Raw genomic sequence first — 25,384 nt, forward strand, 5'->3', positions numbered from 1 at the left:
TGGAAGAAAGGCGACGTAGTTGTCACGACTCACAGTTGGAAATCTTTAAGGAACCGGTAATCGAAGAAGCTTATGTGACAATGCTGCTATGTCCATCGTATATTTCGCGTAAGTAGCCGGGAAATAAGAAACAGCGCGCGTATCGAATCACTTTTTTCTCACTCTGTGCAGGACTGTAACAAGACAAAGTCGTTCATATCGGTACGATGTCCCCTCATCCATGAAACGTACAATGGCTTGCAAAGTCAGAAGCAAAGGAGTAGAAGGGATATTTCGCAGAAAGATGGGGTAAGTGCATCTAGACCATGGTAATCCACGTAAAATTGCTGTGGCAAAGGGGTACTCTTTCTGCTCCATGGAGAACAAAAAGAAAACTAGTGACAAAATGTCTCTTAAACAGTTACGTTCATGTAGGGTTATACTGCTTTTATATGTTGTATGTTAGCTAAATAGCTTTTAATAATGCACGAGAAGAGCGAAGTGACTCAGATGGCGTGAAACATTTCTAGTACTTTAAACAGTATTCTTTTTTTACTTTGTTTCACTAATGTAAGCCACAAGAGGCAAATGTTTTGTTATAGCTCTAAATAGCAATTTTATGAAAACATAATTGATGAAAACCAATAATGAAGCATTGGCCAATAAACATAAATCACTTATTTCACAATATTCTGGAAGCAAAGGGATAAAAATGCTTAGTGCATCAGACTTTTACGAATTGTGATATATCATTTGTTCCAACAGTCCAGCAAGAAATGGCACAGAGGATTTTTTTATGTCTAATACACACAAAAAAGGTGAAATTATATTTTGTAATCTGAAGATAATTCTGAAACCGTGGAATTTAACTCCAGTTTTTCAAAACTACTAGGGGTATACTCACATCCCTTTGCTTCTGACCCCTCGCAAGTAGTTGCACGTGTGGTCTCAGCAGCTCCTGATGCCCTTTCCGATAATACGTATGAGACAACGGCTGTTCTTGTAATGCGTAGATTTAATTTCCAGAGACAGGAGTCATTACAAGTTTGTTGTTTTGTGCGTGGTATATTGTAATATTGCTAAGACCTACCAAATAATTTTCTCAATTTGAGAAACTAAGCATTCAGGCTGTTCAACACTTGTGACCACTTTGGGCACTAATCGGGTGACGGACATAAGCGAACTGAAGTGCCATGATAATCGAGCAATCTGAACCTGTAGCTACTTCAGTTACGGCGTTAATGATGCAATATTGGAAGCTGTAGAAAGATTATTTTGCAGTAACTGCGCCTCACAGTGTGGATAAAATTACGCAATTTTCAAAGCAAAGGCGAATTATCTTTATGGCGCGTCCAGTGTCTTCTATTAATTCAAAAGTAGTCATGTATGAGAGGTCGAAGGTCAGTTCTCACCCTTAGGCACCAAATCTATGTTAAGAAATTTTTAATCACGTCAGACGAATGACATATATAGGATTCTGACATTCTAGCCAAGTGTGTACTTTATCTCTTTATTCCTGTCAAGTGCGATCTTATATTTCGTTACGGACACGTAGATAGGTATTTTATGTTTTTATCACTGTGGTGCTCTGAATACTATGGGGGGGGGGGAGGTCAGCGTACTAAATGTCCCCTAGACCTAGACTTAGAACTACTTAAACCTAACTAACCTAAGGACATCACACACATCCATGACCGAGGCAGGATTCCTGCGCGGTCGCGCGGTTCCGGACTGAAGCGCCTAGAACCACTGGGCCACAGTGGCCGGCGGTCAGCGTACTGAAACACTTATTGTTAGAGAATAAATTCAATAACTCTGGCTTTACGAGAAGAACTCCCCATCTTTCGGACTGCCATAACCTCATACCACAGACTTCATTGGACCTATGCTATTTAATGTTCATTGTGAGTTACTATTAATCACCGTAAGTGTACGAAAGTCCGCAACCCAGATAGCTGCCTATATGTAGTGTTAGGTTCAAATGGCTCTTGTACGAAAGTCCGCAACCCAGATAGCTGCCTATATGTAGTGTTAGGTTCAAATGGCTCTGAACACTATGGGACTTAACATCTATGGTCATCAGTCCCCTAGAACTTAGAACTACTTAAACCTATCTAACCTAAGGACAGCACCCAACACCCAGTCATCACGAGGCAGAGAAAATCCCTGACCCCGCCGGGAATCGAACCCGGGAACCCGGGCGTGGGAAGCGAGAACGCTACCGCACGATCACGAGCTGCGGACTGTAGTGTTAGCTTTTATGTCATATTCCGTAATAGATTAATTTTTAGTGGCTTATTAAGGAAACGATAGTTCAAATGAGAAGCAAATGCCACTGGATGAGAAGAAATGGATGACACTAAATTTTCGTTCTATCACAAAATGTTTCATACTGCAGAAAAATATTTTTAATAGATTGCCATTTTGTTCGGGCTTTACATTCGGAAAAGTATGTACTTATGGAAACATAAAACGTGACAAGTTCAGTTTACTGAATCTCTCTGGGGGAGGAGATTAGTGTTTAGCGTCACGTCGACAACGAAGTCATTAGAGAAGAGCACGAGCTCAGATTTGGGAAGGAAATCGGCCTTGCTCTTTCAAAGGAACCATCCAGGCATTTGTCTGAAGCGATTTAGGGAAATCACGGAAAATGTAAATCAGATGGCTGGACGTTGGTTTGAACCATCGTCCTCCCGTACCACTGCACCACGTCACTCGGTCGGAATCTCTCCCACAGTAAATGAAAAGCACGTAAGTAGTTAGAATTTGTAGTAAAGAAAGTTACGCTGCGGTAATTTTCATCCTATTTGCTCGACTCAGTGGCAGCGGCAGTGACACAACGAAATCTTTGGAATAGTGGAAGCAACAAATTTAGATTCCAGTGAGTATTTCATCGTAAGTGACCACTTCTAATGGAACACATTTGATGAACACAAAAATTTGCAGCATAGTTTTTCCTTCTTTTGTGTCATCTCTTATATGACGTTTTTCGTGACATGAAAGAATAACACATTTTTTTCGCAGCATGAGACACAGATGACGGCTGAAAAATATTTGCTCGCTAATGTGCCAAGACAATTATGCCTTAGTAACACGAGAATTTTTTTTATAGTACTGTGTAACTCAGTCCACTTCACCCACAAAAATATAACGTGTTACTGCAGTTATAGGGTATCTACAAGACAGTATATCGACTTGGTTGAACTTCGACATTTGAACGAATGGCAACAGCAAATGCGTAATTTTGACTACATTTCACAAGTAGAGTTCGAAAGAAACGATTCTTTGTATTTCGAATATAAACAGTAACTACTTTATCCATAAGGCCTACCAACTGTCTGTACTTTGGTTTCTTATTTATCTATACGAAGCCTCCGTGCGAAAATGTACATACGTGAAGAAAAAAAAAAAAGAAAAAACGAAAACAAAACAGCTGATGGACTTTTAAAATATCTGCCTTTCAGTGTGTGTCAAGTGATATCAATATGTATTCTTAAAAAGAAAATATCCACCGCAACGTAATGTGACTTAATACTCGGTAGGGAACATCAGTCCACAGATAAATTTTTCTAGCAAGTATGACAAAAACTATCTCACGCATTGTCTGCAGCAGCTGCCGAAAAGACTTGAATGGCGCAATCACGTGCGCCATTGAGAACATTTAAACAAAAAAATACGTCTATTCAGATACTCTCATAACATATTTCAATGTCTAAGTCGGTCTACATTTGTCATTTTCAACGGCTCATGAATAATTACTGGCCTAAGACAGCATCATAATATGAATGGTCACCGTTTGTGAGAGACTCCTACCACTCTACTGGTGACTCTTAACGGCTTCGTCAAAATATTGTACCAATTCTGGCTGTTGCCTTACATCCCCTGGAAACCTCCAGAAACTATTGGTCAGAACCAAGAGATACGAGCTATTTTGTGCTTATTTCTGGGACAACGCGTCTTAAACAAAAATATGAAGGCCTAATGCGTGGTTAAGTAGCTGTTTATGAGCTGAACTGAGTACAGTCGATGAACTGGTCGACATGCGCCGTGCAGATAACCGTGCAAAGTTTGGGTGACAGTCATTTTTCCTTTCACTCCCTTGCCCATCAGGGAGAGGGTAGGCTAGCAGCAGTACTTCGCTGCTCTTCAGCCAAGAACATTCATGAATTAATATAAAAGCACACTTTAAGGAAAAAGTGGACATGTTCTTAAAATTATTAAAACAGGTTGCTGTACAATGATAATGTCAAAAAATATTGTTGTTTTTTAAAATACAGAAAATTGATTATAATTTTTAGTAGGACTCAATGAGAGAACGACATTCCCCTCAAACGATTTATCTATTACAGCCGATAGAATTGGGAATGTCATATTTTAGGTCACAAGTAACACGACACTTGTCAACGTCCCTTCAGGCGAGTGGGAGAGGGAAGGGAGATAGGGTTGAAAGAGGGTGGAGAGGGGGAGGGGAGGGGGAGGGGAGGGGGAGGGAGAGGAGGAGAGGAGGAGAGGGGTGTGGGGAAAGGTCGGTTAATCACGTAACGTCGACGTCGTCATGCTGTCTGACAACCAAGAGCTGGCTGAAACCCGAACTGGAAAGTTCTGAAATATTTAGCGAGCATGGAACGTATATCGGAAAGACAGATTAGAGTTCATAGGAGGGGGAGTGTTCGTTGAAGTTGACAAAAATATTGTCTCTATTGAGGTCGAAGTTAAGTGTGAAAGTGAAGAATATGGTCAATTAAAGAGACGTTCGAAGAAAGTCTACAGTCAGTAGCACGTTAAGGACCAGGAAGGTACGATACGAGAAGTTGGGGCTCATAAGGAAGCATACAGGCACTTTGCTCTCTCTCTGTTTGCGAGTGGAATACGGACAGAAATGACAAGTAGTAGTATAGAGTACTCTCTGCACCGCACCGTACGGAGGCTTACGGAGTATCGCAGTAGATGTAGACAGTGGAGCTCCACATCATCTCGGACATACCGTGTGTCACGAGGGTAAACTTATTCGTTCTGCGTCGGCCTTCTGACGTTTGAGAATTCCAGCACGCCTGTGAGTCAAATTGTTTTGGCCAGACCAGCGAACGGGTACATCTCACACTGAAATACGCTGGGATTTCAGGGCTGTGATAGAGAAGTTTCCCGTGTTCTAATAATCAGAACGCCAGAGCGCATAATTTGCATATTTTGGTGGACGCGCGACAGCTGCCGCAGCGACTACTCCTCGCCCGCAGCGCGCCGTGTGTTGCCGCGTGAATCATGGTGAATGGATAAAGTACTGCTGCACCGTCGTAGGGCTTTTAAATGATATTCACAGCTCCCTGTTCTCAGGTGAACCATAGTTTGTGGTATAGTTGATCGTAGGTGACTCCATTTTAACAGGGTTGGGCCTGACAGTGGATTCATGTAAAAATGTCAGATTGCGTTGTAAAAGGGATTAATTCAGGAGAGAATCTGTATAGATTCCACCTCAATGTATGCTGTTCCTATCAAACGCCGTTCCTTAACTGATTTGCGTTTGTAATTCTTGTGTAAGATTCATCAGCTGGTTCTCCAGAAAGTTGTAGTTACTAAAGGTTTAATAAAACTTGTCATTATTTTGTAAACTTCAATACGCCACTATTCTCATCCATACTCCCTCTACAATTCACTGTTTTTATTGATTGTGGTGATACGTGAGTGCAACAGCAATTTAAGGTTCAATATTATTTAATTAGTTAATTTGATTATTAATTTGACTTCTGTAAGTGATTACATGCATAGGGCAACAGAGGTGCCATGAGTAAATTCACTTATTCGTGTAGAAGCATCATGTGATTAGCACATGATTTGAAGATTATTGACAAGATATTATTCTTTACGTTAAGAGAACAACATATAGACTCACTCTGAAATATATTTATACGGTATAAACGTTTTATGCAAATTACGTGCGCGTGTATATATATATATATATATATATATATATATATATATATATATATATGGTGTTACAAAAAGGTACGGCCAAACTTTCAGGAAACATTCCTCACACACAAAGAAAGAAAATATGTTATGTGGACATGTGTCCGGAAACGCTTACTTTCCATGTTAGAGCTCATTTTATTACTTCTCTTCAAATCACATTAATCATAGAATGTAAACACACAGCAACAGAACGTACCAGCGTGACTTCAAACACTTTGTTACAGGAAATGTTCAAAATGTTCTCCGTTAGCGAGGATATATGCATCCACCCTCCGTCGCATGGAATCCCTGATGCGCTGATGCAGCCCTGGAGAATGGCGTATTGTATCACAGCCGTCCACAATACGAGCACGAAGCGTCTCTACATTTGGTAACGGGGTTGCGTAGACAAGAGCTTTCAAATGCCCCCATAAATGAAAGTTAAGGGGGTTGAGGTCAGGAGAGCGTGGAGGCCATGAAATTGGTCCGCCTCTACCAATCAATCGGTCACCGAATCTGCTGTTGAGAAGCGTACGAACACTTCGACTGAAATCTGCAGGTGCTCCATCGTGCATGAACCACATGTTGTGTCGTACTTGTAAAGGCACATGTTCTAGCAGCACAGGTAGAGTATCCCGTATGAAATCATGATAACGTGCTCTATTGAGCGTAGGTGGAAGAACATGGGGCCCAATCAAGACATCACCAACAATGCCTGCCCAAAAGTTCACAGAAAATCTGTGTTGATGACGTGGTTCCACAGTTGCGTGCGGATTCTCGTCAGCCCACACCTGTTGATTGTGAAAATTTACAATTTGATAACGTTGGAATGAAGCCTCATCCGTAAAGAGGACATTTGCACTGAAATGAGGATTGACACATTGTTGGATGAATCATTCACAGAAGTGTACCCGTGGAGGCCAATCAGCTGCTGATAGTGCCTGCACACGCTGTACGTGGTACGGAAACAACTGGTTCTCCCGTAGCACTTTCCATACAGTGACGTGGTCAACGTTACCTTGTACAACAGCAACTTCTCTGACGCTGACATTAGGGTTATCGTCAACTGCACGAAGAATTGCCTCGTCCATTGCACGTGTCCTCGTCGTTCTAGGTCTTCCCCAGGCCCCAGTCCTCAGGCTGGAATGTTCCGTGCTCCCTAAGACGCCGATCAATTGCTTCGAACGTCTCCCTGTCGGGACACTTTCGTTCTGGAAATCTGTCTCGATACAAACGTACCGCGCCACGGCTATTGCCCCGTGCTAATCCATACATCAAATGGACATCTACCAACTACGCATTTGTAAACATTGCACTGGCTGCAAAACCACGTTCGTGATGAACACTAACCTGTTGATGCTACATACTGATGTGCTTGATGCTAGTACTGTAGAGCAATGAGTCGCATGTCTACACAAGCACCGAAGTAAACAGTACCTTCCTTCAATTGGGCCAAGTGGCAGTGAATCGAGGAAGTACAGTACATACTGACGAAACTAAAATGAGCTCTAACATGGAAATTAAGCGTTTCCGGACACATGTCCACATGACATCTTTTCTTTATTTGTGTGTGAGGAATGTTTCCTGAAAGTTTGGCCGTACCTTTTTGTAACACCCTATATATATATATATATATATATATATATATATATATATATATATATATATATATATATATATATGTGTGTGTGTGTGTGAGTGTGAGTGTGAGTGTGAGTGTGTGTGTGTGTGTGTGTGTGCGTGTGTGTGTGCGTGTGCGTGTGCGTGTGCGTGTGTGTGTGTGTGTGTGTGGGGGGGGGTTGCATTCCGTGTGGTTCTTTCTTCAGCTGTTGCTGCCAGTCCCCATAGAGTGCAAATGCTAAAAATAAGAAAATCCATGGTTCAAATAGCTCTGAGCACCATGGGACTTAACTGCTGCCGGCCGGGCGCTACAGTTTGGAGCCGCGCGACCGCTACGGTCGCAGGTTCGAATCCTGCCTCGGGCATGGATGTGTGTGATGTCCTTAGGTTAGTTAGGTTTAAGTAGTTCTAATTTCTAGGGGACTGATGACCTCAGAAGTTAAGTCCCAAAGTGCTCAGAGCCTTTTGAACTTAACTGCTGAGTTCATCAGTCCCCTAGAACTTAGAACTACTTAAACCTAACTAACCTAAGGACAGCACACAACACCCAGTCATCAAGAGGCAGAGAAAATCCCTGACCCCGCCGGGAATCGAACCCGGGAACCCGGGCGCGGGAAGCGAGAACGCTACCGCACGACCACGAGCTGCGGCCTTATGTCCATCCGTCTCCATTTATTATTATTATTTCATTCCTTTCTCAGACGTTATGTCTGGTTAAAAATGGAAAGTGACGGGGACCTTCATCAAGCGTGACTTTCTTTTAACTGTACGGTATATGTTACACTGCATTTAGGAACTTTAGGGTCATTGAACATGTATCAATAATTACAGATTTCCGTAGTTGTATATATAAGTTTGGATGTAGCTGTATTGCGTTGATGTAATGGTGGATATTGCGTGGTATGACTCCTGTAGTTGGAAGTATAATTGGTATAACGTCAACTTTATCCTGATGTCACATGTGCTTGACTTCCTCAGCCAGTTGGATGTATTTTTCAATTTTTTTCTCCTGTTTTCTTCAGTATATTTGTTGTATTGGGTATGAATATTTCGAGTAGTTGTGTTAATTTCTTCTTTTTATTGGTGAGTTTGATGTCAGGTTCGTCATGTGGTGTTGTTTTATCTGTTATAATGGTTCTGTTCCAGTATAATTTGTATTCATCATTCTCCAGTATATTTGGTGGTGCATACTTTTATGTGGGAACGTGTTGTTTTATTAGTTAATGTTGTATGGCCAGTTGTTGATGTATTATTTTTGCTACATTGTCATGTCTTCTGGGGTATTCTGTATTTGCTAGTATTGTACATCCGCTTGTGATGTGATCTACTGTTTCTACTTGTTGTTTGCAAAGTCTGCATTTATCTGTTGTGGTATTGGGATCTTTAATAATATGCTTGCTGTAATATCTGGTGTTCATTGTTTGATCTTGTATTGCAATCATGAATCCTTCCGTCTACTGTATATATTGCCTTTTCTTAGCTTTGTGTTGCATGCGTCTTGACCGATGTGTGGCTGTGTTAGATGATACGGGTGCTTGCCATGTAGTGTTTTCTTTTTCCAATTTACTTTCTTCTTATCTGCCCTATTCTGCATAACAACTGGTAAAAATAAGGTTAGTGTGTCCTTCCGTTAAACAACAATGATACATTGAATCTCACGGGCAGTAACGTTGCGACATTTTTGCTAAGAAAATTGAAAATATCTTGGGTCTTAAGTTTTAAATGAGGGTATATACTCGTATGCTCATTTAACAGCATAGTTTTCCTGTGCCAACGACTTAAAGTTGTGTGTGAGGACACGGTTTGTTCCTATCTGGCAATGTCTTGTTAATATCAAAATTTACTAGCTCGCGCCGTGCTTCGTAGCTCTCGCTAAAATGTAAGTCCCTTTCTATGAGGCTGTGTAAGTCAGTTTGGAGGTGGGAGGAAAGCAGCGGCATACCTCCTGCAATAGACCAATATGCTATTGGAACCAAACATCGGATACTAGAGGGCTTTATTTATTTTACTTTTTTTTTTTACAGTGCGTCACGTAAGTAATGTCACAAATATAAGCTAGAGATGATGTACCTTTATCTTTCTTCGAACAGATCAAATTATTCGATCACATTATCTCAGCTGACTGAGCAACGCCACGCTGATCTGCAGTACAGAAAATAGTAGTAGAACTAAAATGATCTCTTAACATCTGCGAAATTTTACACTCATTCTGGAGCGTCCCAGCAAAACATTAGGCTGAGAACTATCAGCAGATAGTGTCTTGATAGTGGTATACATTTGGAGCCCGTCTCGTTATTTAGATATTTAATTGTAATGTTAAGAAATGGTAGAAGCCGACTTCGGGGAAGATCTTCTTGGATTCCGGGGAAATATAGGAACACGGGATGTAATATTAACTCTACGCCTTATCTTTGAAGATAGGTTAAGGTAACTCAAACCTACGTCTATAGCATTTGTAGGCTTAGAGAAGGCTTTTGAAATTCTGAAGGTAGGAGGGGTGAAATACAGAGAGCGAAAGGCTATAGGGTGGTGGTGATCTTTTAAGAGTTGTACTCTATATAGTTATTTTCCAATGTCTCGTGCACGTTGTTGTTGTGGTCTTCAGTCCTGAGACTGGTTTGATGCAGCTCTCCATGCTACTCTATCCTGTGCAAGCTTTTTCATCTCCCAGTACCTACTGCAACCTACATCCTTCTGAATCTGCTTAGTGTATTCATCTCTTGGTCTCCCTCTACGATTTTTACCCTCCACGCTGCCCTCCAATACTAAATTGGTGATCCCTTGACGCCTCAGAACATGTCCTACCAACCGATCCCTTCTTCTGGTCAAGTTGTGCCACAAACTTCTCTTCTCCCCAATCCTATTCAATACTTTCTCATTAGTTATGTGATCTACCCATCTAATCTTCAGCATTCTTCTGTAGCACCACATTTCGAAAGCTTCTATTCTCTTCTTGTCCAAACTATTTATCGTCCATGTTTCACTTCCATACATGGCTACACTCCATACGAATACTTTCAGAAATGACTTCCTGACACTTAAATCAATACTGGATGTTAACAAATTTCTCTTCTTCAGAAACGCTTTCCTTGCCATTGCCAGCCTACATTTTATATCCTCTCTACTTCGACCATCATCAGTTATTTTGCTCCCCAAATAGCAAAACTCCTTTACTACTTTAAGTGCCTCATTTCCTAATCTAATTCCCTCAGCATCACCCGACTTAATTAGACTACATTCCATTATCCTTGTTTTGCTTTTGTTGATGTTCATCTTATATCCTCCTTTCAAGACACTGTCCATTCCATTCAACTGCTCTTCCAAGTCCTTTGCTGTCTCTGACAGAATTACAATGTCATCGGCGAACCTCAAAGTTTTTATTTCTTCTCCATGAATTTTAATACCTACTCCGAATTTTTCTTTTGTTTCCTTTACTGCTTGCTCAATATACAGATTGAACAACATCGGGGAGAGGCTACAACCCTGTCTTACTACCTTCCCAACCACTGCTTCCCTTTCATGTCCCTCGACTCTTATAACTGCCATCTGGTTTCTGTACAAATTGTAAATAGCCTTTCGCTCCCTGTATTGTACCCCTGCCACCTTTAGAATTTGAAAGAGAGTATTCCAGTCAACATTGTCAAAAGCTTTCTCTAAGTCTACAAATGCTAGAAACGTAGGTTTGCCTTTCCTTAATCTTTCTTCTAAGATAAGTCGTAAGGTCAGTATTGCCTCACGTGTTCCAGTGTTTCTACGGAATCCAAACTGATCTTCCCCGAGGTTGGCTTCTACTAGTTTTTCCATTCGTCTGTAAAGAATTCGTGTTAGTATTTTGCAGCTGTGACTTATTAAGCTGATAGTTCGGTAATTTTCACATCTGTCAACACCTGCTTTCTTTGGGATTGGAATTATTATATTCTTCTTGAAGTCTGAGGGTATTTCGCCTGTTTCATACATCTTGCTCACCAGATGGTAGAGTTTTGTCAGGACTGGCTCTCCCACGGCCGTCAGTAGTTCCAATGGAATATTGTCTACTCCGGGGGCCTTGTTTCGACTCAGGTCTTTCAGTGCTCTGTCAAACTCTTCACGCAGTATCATATCTCCCATTTCATCTTCATCTACATCCTCTTCCATTTCCATAATATTGTCCTCAAGTACATCGCCCTTGTATAGACCCTCTATATACTCCTTCCACCTTTGTGCTTTCCCTTCTTTGCTTAGAACTGGGTTTCCATCTGAGCTCTTGATATTCATACAAGTTGTTCTCTTATCTCCAAAGGTCTCTCTAATTTTCCTGTAGGCGGTATCTATCTTACCCCTAGTGAGATAGGCCTCTACATCCTTACATTTGTCCTCTAGCCATCCCTGCTTAGCCATTTTGCACTTCCTGTCGATCTCATTTTTGAGACGTTTGTATTCCTTTTTGCCTGTTTCACTTACTGCATTTTTACATTTTCTCCTTTCATCAATTAAATTCAATATTTCTTCTGTTACCCAAGGATTTCTACTAGCCCTCGTCTTTTTACCTACTTGATCCTCTGCTGCCTTCACTACTTCATCCCTCAAAGCTACCCATTCTTCTTCTACTGTATTTATTTCCCCCATTCCTGTCAATTGCTCCCTTATGCTCTCCCTGAATCTCTGTACAACCTCTGGTTCTTTTAGTTTATCCAGGTCCCATCTCCTTAAATTCCCACCTTTTTGCAGTTTCTTCAGTTTTAATCTACAGTTCATAACCAATAGATTGTGGTCAGAGTCCACATCTGCCCCTGGAAATGTCTTACAATTTAAAACCTGGTTCCTAAATCTCTGTCTTACCATTATATAATCTATCTGAAACCTTTTAGTATCTCCAGGGTTCTTCCATGTATACAACCTTCTTTCATGATTCTTAAACCAAGTGTTAGTTATGATTATGTTGTGCTCTGTGCAAAATTCGACCAGGCGGCTTCCTCTTTCATTTCTGTCCCCCAATCCATATTCACCTACTATGTTTCCTTCTCTCCCTTTTCCTACACTCGAATTCCAGTCACCCTCGTGCACGATGTCTGCTAAATAGTAGTACTTCACTTAACTATTCCATTCTCGACTCTGTATTAAATGTATTAAACTCTTCGAATTAGTTATGATTAATGTATTGAGATACACTGATCAGACAGAACATTGTGACCACCGATCTACTATCGGTATAAAGTCGTCCAGGCGTCAGCAGCGTCAGCTGACAAGGAATGACTGCTGGTCAGACACACACACACGGTTCATGTAGTATCAGTGAGTGTGCTGTCCATGTGTGAACGGGGAAGGCGCGCGATCTATCTGAGTTTGACCGAGGGCAGATTGTGATGGCCTGGAGGCGCGGCACCAACATTTCGGAAACTGCATGACTTATCGAGTTTTCGAGGAGTACTGTGGTGAGTGTCTTCAGCATGTGGAGAAACCAAAATGAAACCTCGTCCAGACGTCTTGGGGTTGGGCGGCCACTTCTCATTACAGATGTCCGACATCGTAGGCTGGGCCGACTGGTAAAACAGGACTGGCGGCGAACTGTGGGGGATCTAACATCAGACTTTAATGCTGGGCAGAGAACAAGTGTGTGAACACACGGTGCATCGAACACTACAAATGATGGGCCAACGCAAACGACGACACACGTATTTGCCAAAGTTGACACCACGACATCAGCAACTACGACTGAAATGGGCACTTGATCATCGTCACTGGACTTTTGCGCAGTGGCAGAGCATTGCATGGTCTAATGAATCTCGATACCTTCTTCATCATGCCGATGAGAGGGTGCGAATCCGTCGAATTCCAGGGGAACAGCTCTTTAACACCTGTACTGCGCGACGGAGAAAAGCTGGCGACGACTCCATTATGCTCTAGGGGAACATTCACGTGGGCATCCATGGGTCCAGTGGAGCTCGTGCAAGGCACTATGACAGTCATGTTTTCCGACGGTAGTAGCATTTTTCAACAAAATAATGCGCCATGTCACAAGGCTATGAGTGTGATATAGTGCTTCGTGGAACACAATGGTGGGTTCCAGTTGATGTGCTGGCTACGTAACTTACCAGATCTGAACCCGATTGAACACATCTGGGATTTGATTGAACGTGGCGTCAGAGGTCATCGCCCTCCCCCCACCCCCCCTCTCAGGAATTAACGGAAACTAGGTAACTTGTGTGTGCAGATTTGGTGCCATCTCCCTCCAGAGACCTACCAAAGCCTCATTGCATCCATGCCACGACGCATCGCCGGTGTTATCCGTGCCAAAGACGGACATACACGCTCTTAGATAGGCGGTCACAATGTTCTGGCTGATCGTTGTGTATTCCCTACCGCCGAAAATCATGTGCTCCTTTGTAGATATCCGAACAGGCTGTGTCATCTTCAGACCACAGGCGTCAGTCGGTGCGGATATGGAGGAACATGTGATCTGCACACAGCTCTACTGGCTGTCTGCTTTAGTGACCGGAACAGCTACTTCTCAGTAAAGTATCTCCTCAGTTGGCCTCACAAGCGCTTAGTGCATCCTCGCTTGCCAACAGCTCTCGGAAGACCTGGATGGCCACCCATCCAAGTTCTAGCATAGTCTGACAGCGCTTAACTTCGGTGATCTGACGGGAACTAGTGTTACGACCGCGGAAAGGCCGTTGGCTTTTTAGATAAAGCCCATGTTGTAAATTTCGCAGTGAAACCGTCTAGAGACCCCCACATATGGAAACGTTTTACATTCGAGGAACGGAGTCACTAGGGATGTTACACACACACACACACACACACACACACACACACACTCACTCACTCACTCACTCCCTCTCTTCACTCACACTCACACACCAGTCTTCCACTGAAAAACTTCCTGATGTGGTAGTATGGACGAAAACTAGAAAAAAATCTAGTATAATGGGTTATAAAGTTCATATCTTAAGAGCTACGAGCACTTGTTCGGTAGGAGAGAAGTGTTTCAGAGTAGCAAAGATTAACAAGTGTTCGTAGCTTTTAAGGCGTGCGTATTACATCCCATGTTCACAGGACGTTCTTTCTTTGTCTTGGTCCATACTGCCACATCTAAAATGTTTGTGTGTGGAGTTCTGGTTACGACTTTTCGATGTGGTATCTTTGAATGACGAAGGTAGTCTCCTTTACTTTTAATTAGTGACACCTCTTCTTCAGTTGAACAAGGATGAGGAGAAATTGGCAGTGGTTTACACAAAGGAAACGTCGAGGCATTCGCCTCAGGTGATGCAGGAAAATCAGGGAAAACCTAAACCATGGTGGTTTGATACAGTTTTGAGCGACGCTCTTTCCGAATAAGAGTCGCTTGCCTTAAATATTGCGCTGCATTTCGCTTGTTAAGCCTATTAAAAGGAGAGTAACGTCCCTACCAACTACAGTAGCTTCCTATCTTTGATATAGAAAGTGTGATCAAATCAAAATCTCATTGTAATTACATGTAAGAACAACCATCATATTTATCAACATACGAAGTCTTTGTTAGTACGTTGTTACGTAACGGCAGAGATGATCTGCCGTGATGTCTCCAATGAATGGGTGTCACATGGAGCAAAGCGACGGGTATAAAGATAATACACCCGTCCAACAACCATGTTGCAATGAGCATAGGTCAATATAATAGAAATGTGTATCATTAAATAAAACTATCACCTTCATGGACGAAAGATGTTCGCTTATTTGTGTTACCAGTAACCATGTGACTACTTACTCTTAGACAGAGAAATAATCATACGGGAGACATGGAGTACGACCGTTAATCGAAATATTTAGTCATTAGTGATCTCCGTGGAGCGCAACTCTAAAGAACTGTGAGAACCTGGAACACCAGCAGATGAGGAACTTTAACTGACAGAAATGCCTCTCCGGAAGAAGAGAAGGAAACCGCAGTGAGGAAACCAACTACCTCACATTGTAGCACGGAATAAGTCAGTCACGCATCTAAGGACGACGCAAAAAACTGCAGCAAACGTCACTTCCCTTCATGTTGAGGAAACGAATTCACTCTTTAATACACAATTTATATGAACGAACTACAAATATGCACAAAAATTTCGGACTTCTTGCAGCGCCAGTTCATGGAGAAACCTCGACCTTTCGACGAATATATCCATCGTCTGCGACAGGAGCAACTGACTGTCTATACTGCCGGTATATTACATGGAATACATTCGTACACAGAGAAAAGCCGTGTCTGATGAGGACCACCTGGATTCCGAAATTAATCATCTCAAGTATGTGTTTCAAAAGGACGGCTATGTTTCACGTGGTATGAAGTCAGCGTTCTGCAAGAAGAGGAAGCGTGAAAACGTTGAACATTCGCCTAATGAGCCACAAACTGTATTCCTTCCTTTCTACGGCACTACATCCAGAAAAATAGGTAGAGTCCTGGGAACAGAAGGTGTAAAACCTATTTTCCGACCTAATAAATGAGATGCAACGCCCTCTTCCTATTTTTCGACCTCCTAAGAAAGTGAAATGCTACGCCATGTTAAGGACAGTTTCGGCCTCAGGATCCCTTGTGGAAGCAATTACGTCGCTCAATCCATCCTTACCGAATCTGACCGCTGTGCAGAGCATCAACGGCATATTAAAAAACGAGAGCTGGAGAATCTGCAGATGCTGAGCACAGCCTTACGAACAAACACAAAATGCTGTTTGGCGAAACAAAAGTTTTGTCCAGTGCTCCTACATATCGTGATTGTGTAATTTAAGAGACTGAAGAAATAAGAATATGGGAGAACGAATTCAACTGTGACAGAGGATATAATCTCAGCGGTGCATGGAACCGAGCTCTCGATGTAGAGAAGAAGCAGACATTCGTCGCAATGTTGACGCTACTACAGAAGTCGTGGCGCCATCAGCGCACACGTTGACACCATCTACGGCAGCATTATGTAATTACCTGACAATCAGAAGTCGTCAGTGGGCTGTATAAGGCCACCACAACAGCAGTTTAGACAGGAAGTTAAAGAAATTCCGTGAGTGATTCCTGACGGAATCACATAGCAGCTATGCGGCGTCATTCGGTGGACTGAGAAGCATTAGTAGTGCGAAATCACCTCATACCATGCGATACTACGGAGGGAGTAAAAATATTGGCGAATTTCATTCCGATTCCATTCCTGTAAGGACCAAGGGAAACATGAATATCTATTTTCATCTGTATACATCATAATCTATCGCAACTTATTCTCATAATGATTACGTGAGGTGTGTGTGTGTGTGTGTGTGTGTGTGTGTGTGTGTGTGTGTGTGTGTACACGTACGGGGGTTAGGCAGCGGGATTTTATGTAGTATTTGTTGGTGTCTACAAGTCAAGATTCAAATTTAAATTTCCTGAGGGTGTCTGATATACGACACCGACGTATTGCAATTCTAGCAGCACGTCTCGGAATCGTTGGACATCTGCTGATAAAGCTAGCGCAGTACTGTAGAATTTGTTGCATTAGTTTCTCGCATGAGGATTCCTTTACAAACGAACTGCACTCCCCCAGAACCCTCCAACAAAAATAAAGCGTTAGAAATGCCTTCCCCAGTTCTTATTTCACAGGTTCGTCCCATTCCATTGTACGTCATTATATCACTCCTAAATTTTCAAACGATTTTTCGCTCCCCCCCTACCCCGCATGAACCACGGATCTTGGACCGTGTGAGGTGGGGTGGCTTGCGGGCATCAAGGATATACATATTTGTACTGTAAGTGCAACCAACTGTGGAGAGGCAGACAAACATGAGGATCCTGAAAAGGGGCAGCAGTCTGGATGACTGAAGTGGCCTTGCTGTGCTGGTACTGTAATTGACTGTAAGTCAGAGGAAACTAAAGATGTTATTTTTCTGAAGAGCGTGGTTGGTTGGTTGGTTGGTTGGTTTGTTTGTTTAAAAGGGGGTGGGGGAAGGGAACAAACTGCGAGGTCATCGGACCCTGGTTCCCAGTAGAACAATTACCCAAGGGAAAGAAGAAAACAAAGAAGACGTGCGGCACAATAACAGGAGAAAGGAAGAACCAGAAGAACGACAGAAGGAGAACAAACTTTACAATGGACAAAACAGGACCAGAAAACCACAGAGACGCAAGAAACAGGGAGAAGAGATTAAAAGAAAGAAAGCAGATTGCCATGGCTGGCTGACCGTGAGAATAAAAAAGGAGGAGCCAGCCACTCTGCAACACATTAAAACCTCTACGTTGAAAGCCCTAGGGTGGAGGACACAGAGGGACAAAGGACATGCGCTAAAACTCCGATCAAATCATAAAACCCGCTCTCATGAATAAAACCTAAAACTAAAGCTGCTGTTGAGGCACTGTCGCCCAACACCGAAGATAGGATGCTGGGAAAGTTAAAAGTCTGCCGCAAAGTGGCTAAAAGTGGGCAGTCCAGCAAGTTGTGGACGACTGTCATTTGGGAACCACAGCGACACTGAGGTGGGTCCTCGAGACGGAGGAGGTAACCATGGGTGAGTCAAGTATGGTCAATGCGGAACCGACAAAGGACATCTGATTCCCTGCGAGAAGACTGCAGGGAAGACTTAAACACATTCGCAGTCTTCTTAATGATCGCAGTTTGTTGTGGATACTGTTATGCCACTCCGTCTTCCAAAGCCGAAAAAGACAGAAAGCAGGTTAGTTTCAGAGACGCCCATCTCCAGGAGCGGTTTCGGCGTAGCCTGTTTGGCCAGCATGTCAGCACGTTCGCTGCCTGGGAATCCGACGTGTCCTGGGGTCCACACAAACACCACTGAACGACTGGTGCATTCCAAGGCAGAGATGGACTCCTGGATGTTCGCTATCAAAGGATGGCGAGGTTAGCACTGGTCGATAGCTTGTAAGCTGCTCAGGGAGTCAGAACAGAAGAGAAACGACTCACCAGAACAGGAACGGATATACTCAAGTGCACGAGATACGACCACAAGCTCTGCAGCGAATACACTGCAGCCAGAGGGCAAGGAATGCTGTTCAATATGACCTCTGTGGACATAGACAAAGCCAACATTACCATCAACTATAGAGCCGTCGGTGTAAACAATTTCAGAGCCCCAGAACACGTCACGAATCGAGAGGAAGTGACAGCGGAGAGCAGCGGGATTAAAACTAAACTAAAGGCCACGCAAAAGGTCCAAACGAAGCTTCGGCCGAGGTGTACACCATGGAGGCGTACGTGAATGGCCCTCAAGTAGAGGTGGTAAAGGGAAGGGCTCCAGTTCGGAGAGAAGGGATCGCACACGAACCGCAATCGTGAGCCCTGACCTGGGCCGCCGATGTCGGAGATGAACTGCTTCGAGTGGGAAATGGTGATGGTAATTTGGATGCTCAGGAGAACTACGAATGTGGGCAAAATAACTGCCCACAATGGAGGAACTCCGGCCTCCACCAGGACACTGGTCACCGTACTCGTCCTAAAAGCTCCCGTCGCTAGGCGAACGCCACAGTGGTGCACTGGGTGGAGTAAATACATGCTGAGGGCGCCGCCAAACCGTAAACCAGACACCCATAGTCGAGGAGGGACTGAACAAGGGCTCTGTAGAGCTGCAGCAGCGTAGAGCGATCTGCACCCCAGTTGGTGTTACTCAGGCAGCAGAGAGCATTGAGGTGCTGCCAGAACTCCCGCTTAAAGCTGACGAAGGTGAGGTAGCCAAGTCAATTAAGCGTCGAAAACCAGTCGTAAGAATCCATACGTCTCCACTACAGTGAGTGGATTGTCCTTAAGATAAAGTTCAGGTTCTGGATGAACAGCACGACGCCGACAAAATTGCTTGACACACGACTTCATGGCTAAAAACCGGAAGCCATGGGTTAGAGCCCATGACTGCAACTTGTGAATGGCTCCCTGTAGGCACCGCTCAGCAACACCAGTACTGGAGGAGCAATACGAAATGCAGAAGTCATCCGCATACAGAGAAGGGGAGACCGACGGCCCTACAGCTAGTGCTAGGACGTTAATGGCCACAAAAAACAGAAATACACTCAATACGGAGTCCTGCGGAACGCCATTCTTCTGAATACGGGAGGAACTATGGAAGGCACGAACTTGGACCGGAAAGTACAGAGCCGCAGGAAGTTTGGATAAAAATCGGGAGCGGGCCCCCGGAGACCCCACTCATACAATGTGGCAAGGATTTGATGTCGCCAGGTTGCGTCGTATGCTTTACGTAAGTCATAAAAGACGGCAACCAGGTGTTAGCGTCTGGATAAGGCTGTTCGGATGGCAGACTCAAGGAACACAAGATTCTCAGTGGTAGAGTGACCCTGGCGGAAGCCACCCTGACATGAAGCCAGTAGGCCACGTGATTCCAGAACCCATCCCAACTGCCGACACACCATACGTTCCAGTAGCTTACAGGGAACGTTAGTGAGTCTAATGGGCTGATAGCTATCCACATCAAGCGCATTTTTACCGGGTTTTAGCACCGGAATGATGGTGCTCTCCCGCTATTGTGATGGAAAGACGCCATCGCACCAGATCTGGTTGAAGATGATGAGGAGATATCGCTTGTAGTCAGACGAGAGATGCTTAATAATCTGACTTTGGATCCAATCCAGCCCAGGAGCTGTGTTGGGACACTGTTTAAGGGCGGCGATGAGCTCCCACTCTGTAAATGGGGAGTTATAGGGTTAAATGTGGTTTGTTGTGAAAGAGAGGACTTTCCTTTCCATCCGCCGTTTGAGGGTGCGAAAGGCTGGGGGGTAGTTCTCCGACGCAGAGGCTCCTCCAGCACAGTGCTCAGCAAAGTGCTCGGCAATCGCGTTTGCGTCGGTAGAGAGCACACCATTGATGTTAACGCGAGGGACACCTGTTGGGGTCTGGTCCCCAAAAAGACGGCTGATCTTCGTCCAGACTTGGGAAGGTGACGTACGGTACCCAATGATCGACATGTACCTCTCCCAACACTCCTGTTTCCGTCGTTGTGTAAGCTGGTGAACGCGGGCACGGAGCCGCTTAAACGCTATTAGGTGCTCTAGGGAACGGTGCCGCTAATGTCGCTGTAGAACTCGCCGACGCTCTTTAATTGCCTCAGCGACATCCAGCGACCATCAAGGGACTGTCTTTCGCCCGGGGCACCCTAGAGAATGAGGGTTCACGTTTCCGCCTCAGAAATTGTAGTTGTAGTGACCTACTCAATCACAACATCGATGGCACCATGTGGGGGAGATTCAACGGTGACAGCAAAGGTGAAGGCTACACAGTCTACCTTGTTTAAAGCCCATCTGGGTAGTAGTCCGTGTGCATGACGCCAGGGCAGTGACAGGAAGATGGGGAAGTGGTCACTACCACACAGGTCGTCATGTGCTCTCCATTGGATAGATGGGAGAAGTCCTGCTCTGCAAATTGACAAATCTATGTCCGAGTAACTACCATGAGCCACACTGAAATGTGTGGCAGCTCCAGTATTTAAGATGCAGAGGTTGAGTTGGGACACTAAATTTTCGAAATCTCTGCCACGGCCAGTAAGCATGGCGTTACCGCATAAGGGGTTGTGGGCGTTAAAATTTCCGAAAAGTAGGAAAGATTTAGGGAGTTGATCAATCAGTGCAGCCAATACATTCAGGGGTACCGAACCATCTGGAGGGAGATATACATTGCAGACAGTTATTTCCTGCGTCGTCCATATTCTGACAGCCACAGCTTCAAGAGGAGTATGAAGGGGCACAGGTTCACTACATACCGAGTTCAGGAGATAAACACGAACTCCACCTGACACACTGTTATATTTGCTAAGTTCCTTGTAGTATCCCCTGTAGCTGCGAAGGGCAGGGGCCTGCACTGCCGGGAACCAGGTTTCCTGGAGGGCAAGGCAGAAAACAGGTGTAAAGCTTAACAGCTGCCATAGCTCAGCCACATGGTGGAAAAAACTGCCGCAATTCCACTGGAGGATGAAGTGATTGGGAGACTGGGAAGGAAAGAAACACTCAATGAGGCAGTCTACGCCTCAGGGTCATTTGCTGCCACCGATTTATTTCCTGAACAGGCTATATCCATTGTCTCTAAGGATCTGGCGAGATCTAGGTCCCCAACAGACGCCCGAATCTTCACCTCATTCTCAGATCCCGAGCTTGTAGGCAGTAGTGATGCGGGTGTCACTACAATTCCCTTTGTCTTGGACGTCTTCTTTGTAGATTTCTAACCTATCTGCACGAACCAGGGATCTAACATTCCACGCACCGATAGAAGCCAGATTTGTTTCTCCTGATGACGAAGTTCTCTTGAGTAATCTCCACCCAGAGATCCGGATGAGGGACTACTTTACCTGTGGAAAGTTTTACCCAGTAGGATACCATAATCATTTAATCATACAGAAGAACTGCATGCCCTCCAGACCCCCTGCGGGTCTGGGGGTTAGCATAGGCCCGATGTATTCCTGCCTGTCAGAAAAGGCGACTAAAAGGAGTCTCATACCTTTCATCCTTCATGTGATGGTCCCCTGTAGGGTTTGACTTCCATTTTTCAAAATTTTCCCGAAGAGCGAGCCAATTGGGGAAGGGCGTCTTACATGGTGCATCGTGTCCATTGTGCCTTGAGATCTCTAGCCCACTTTCTCGTCGTCGGATTGCAATCCAGCTCATCCTCCATCTCTTGAGCAAGGATGGTATGAATAGGTTGAAGGTAGAGATAGTGGAAATTAGCTAAGTTCGGCCGCAGGAGGAACAGGACTTCTGTTCAGGTGAGTACAGGGTTATAAACACAAAATGAAATAGCGATAATACAGGAGTAAGTCTAATGATGAATAAAAAATTAGAAATGTGGGTAAGTTACCGTGAAGAGCTTAGTGAACGCATCGTCATAGCCGAAATACACACAAAGCCGGCGTCCATCTTAGCAGTGAAAGTTTATGGACCTACTGGCTGCGCCGATGATGAAGGGGTTAAAGAAATATATGATGAGATAAAAGAAATTATTCAGATAGTGTGACGTGACTCTTTTCCAAACTGTCCCACAAATTATGTAAAAACCTAAGTAATAGTCAAGTCTAATTAGAATAAATTACTCCCCAATAGTTAATGAAATGTGAATCAATACCAATGACTGCCAATACTACACTACTTACAGTTTCCTATATTAAACTGCATGCACAACTAAATGAGAAGCCACTATGGAAGCAAGTTCGTCACCGCAGAGAAAGAGGGTAGCGTGATAGGACCGTAAACCGTAGTGAGTCTGCCCTCACCCCCATTCACAGAATATCTACTTGCCCCAGGAAAGAGAGACACGTCAGGGAGATATTAGAGTTAGGGCGGATTTTGTTTTGAAAAAAAGGTCAACTTGGTGACCCCCGTCGAAAGTCATACGATATAGACTATATCTTTAACATGTGTAGGGAAAAAGAGAGATTGTTTTTAGCGCTCTGTGTGGTCACAGGATGTGTGTTGCTTAATGGGCGACTCCCGGTAGAGCTACCATTGTGGATAGAGAGAGTGGGCAACCAAAATTCGCCGAAATACGCAGGTTGTTAAGATCAAATATAAAGTGGAAAGGAAGAGAAAATTTAGCGCTCCCTTTGAAGACAGTGGGATGCCGACGCCTCGACCAGGTGCTGCCAAAGCAAGATAGTTAAACAAATGTAAAGATTGTTACCATTGGATCACGTGAATATTTTGGAAGTGGGAGTAAGCAGTACGACTGTGTTTACAAAGGTCCTTGCAGAATGGCCACCACACGAAGGTAGGAAAAGCGAGGCTGTAATATGGACACATTTTGGAGCGCCAAGACTAACAAGCTTTTTAACTGGTTAACCACCTGAAAAGCTAGTAAGGGAGGGAAACGAGCGTCTTGTAAGATAACTTCTTACTGGTCGGCACCAACAAGAATTGTGATTCAGCCAATCCAAATTATGCAACGCCAAAAAACACAGAGCACAGTGTTTTCATTGTCGGAAGCGCTCTGAAGAAAATTACTTGACGGGCCGGCTTCTCCACGCGCAACTTCACTTCCAGACGAGTTCTCCAGACCCGACTGAGACAAGAGGATGTTACCCACCTGAGTTGAACTTAGACGTAGGCAGTGAGGGTTTCTTGATACAGAGTCAATGATTGATTTTACATTCACTTCGACCCCCAGTTACAGATAATAAGTATGTTGAAATGTAGCCAAAGCAGTGAAGCGTACTGTAGGGAAAAACGAATCATTGTAACAACATTCAGTAATTTCAATATTCATTCTGAAGACATTTTTGCAATTAGAGGTTCAACATACTTCCTACTCCAGCAGCAGATGCACAAGCATGTTCTTCTTTGGTATATTCTGTCCTTATGCTCTAACCTTTGACAATCACAGTACGACTCCCGCCAATGTAAATGATTTGTCCAGATATACATTTACTTGAGACATATTCCAGCTCACTTGTCCTGTTTTGCCCACGTGTAAAACTCCACACTCCTCTTCATTGATGTCTCTTCATGTTTGTTTTTGGGACTATCAGACTTATTTATGGGAGCTTTACATAGAGATCATGCTTCGTTACGTAATTAACCTGACCACGTGCCAAAAACGAATAAGTATCCCTTACATGTTGCAAGTATTAACGGTATTTAATTCAAGAATGAAAAATATCACTTACTTTGGTTTATTGTTCCTTTTGGAGGTAACACACTTGCCTAATAACGTCTAGTTTCATTTAACAGTTATGTTTGTTCCACATTCACACTGAGATAACCGTTGCTACGTTACGTTTTCACAATAATTAAACACGTAATCACTGATCACGTAAGTCTTTTCATTTACTTTCTACTAACAATATGCTTGTCCTCGAAAATTACTGATTTTCAAACACGACATTCTGTCGACCATAAATTTTTTAATTAATCCCTCGCGCCTTTCCACGAAATAACAAATACTTATCTTCTACTAACCGGCGTAGCACTTGAAACTATTCATTCCACTTTCTACTAAATTCTACACATTGTTTATGCGCGGCGCGCGACCTCACCGTAGGAAGCTCAACACCGATTCACTCTCCACAAGCCAAGACTGCGCGTGGCCACCAGCACTGGGGCATAGTTGTCATGCGGCAGCCAATGCTCCCTTACAGAAGAAGGCGCGCACGGCTCAGAAAGTTCCAGAGGCCATCGATTAAGTTGGAAGTTCAATACCGATACATTATGACATCAAAGATAGCAGTACTCTTTTCACAAGCCATTAGCTTATTACTTTCACTGATTGTTAAACCACCTGTTAATTATGAGTTTAATTACCTACATGTCTAATAAACTGAGTTCACTGATCCCTTCATTTAATTTCGTAGTAAGATGAATTCCTTTATCGCAGTTTGGATGGATGATGATGATTTACTTGTGTTAGGTATACAGGGCCAATTTAAAATATTTAATTAAAGATTCCGATCAAAGTATTTAACCCATAAGACACATGATAGGGCGTAATCTTACAATAGTTAAGGGAGAAGAAAATTTGATTGTGATGGGGGACTGGAACTCGGTAGTAGGAAAAGGAAGAGAAGCAAAAATAGTAGGGGAATACGGACTGGGGAAAAGAAAGAACCAGTCCGCTGGTAGAATTTTGTAGAGACAATTTAATCATCACCTTCATTTGGTCTAAGTATCACGAAAGAAGTTTGCGTACGTGGAAAGATCTGGAGCCCAAGTAAGGTTTAAGACTGATTATATAATGGTAGGGCAGAGATTTTGGAACCGGATTGTAACTGTAAAACATTTCCCGGGGCATACATGATCTCTGACCATAAGTTTTTTGCTTACGAACTGTAGATTAAAACTGAAAAATTAAAAAAAGGTAGGAAATTTAGGATATGCGACCTCGATAACTGACAGAACCTTAGCTTGTTGAGAGTTTTAAAGGGATCATGAGGCGATTGACTG

The 25,384-nt window shown here is 43.5% G+C and overlaps 1 protein-coding gene across 1 annotated transcript in view; it reads right to left on the reverse strand.

Moving 5' to 3' along the window:
- The window catches only part of LOC124721843 (solute carrier family 41 member 2-like), a 1,040,492-nt gene that overhangs the window by 478,085 nt on the left and 537,023 nt on the right, over positions 1-25,384 (reverse strand). The window lies entirely within an intron of this gene.

This window comes from Schistocerca piceifrons, chromosome X, assembly GCF_021461385.2.
Source record: "Schistocerca piceifrons isolate TAMUIC-IGC-003096 chromosome X, iqSchPice1.1, whole genome shotgun sequence".
In the NCBI taxonomy this organism is placed as follows: domain Eukaryota; kingdom Metazoa; phylum Arthropoda; class Insecta; order Orthoptera; family Acrididae; genus Schistocerca; species Schistocerca piceifrons.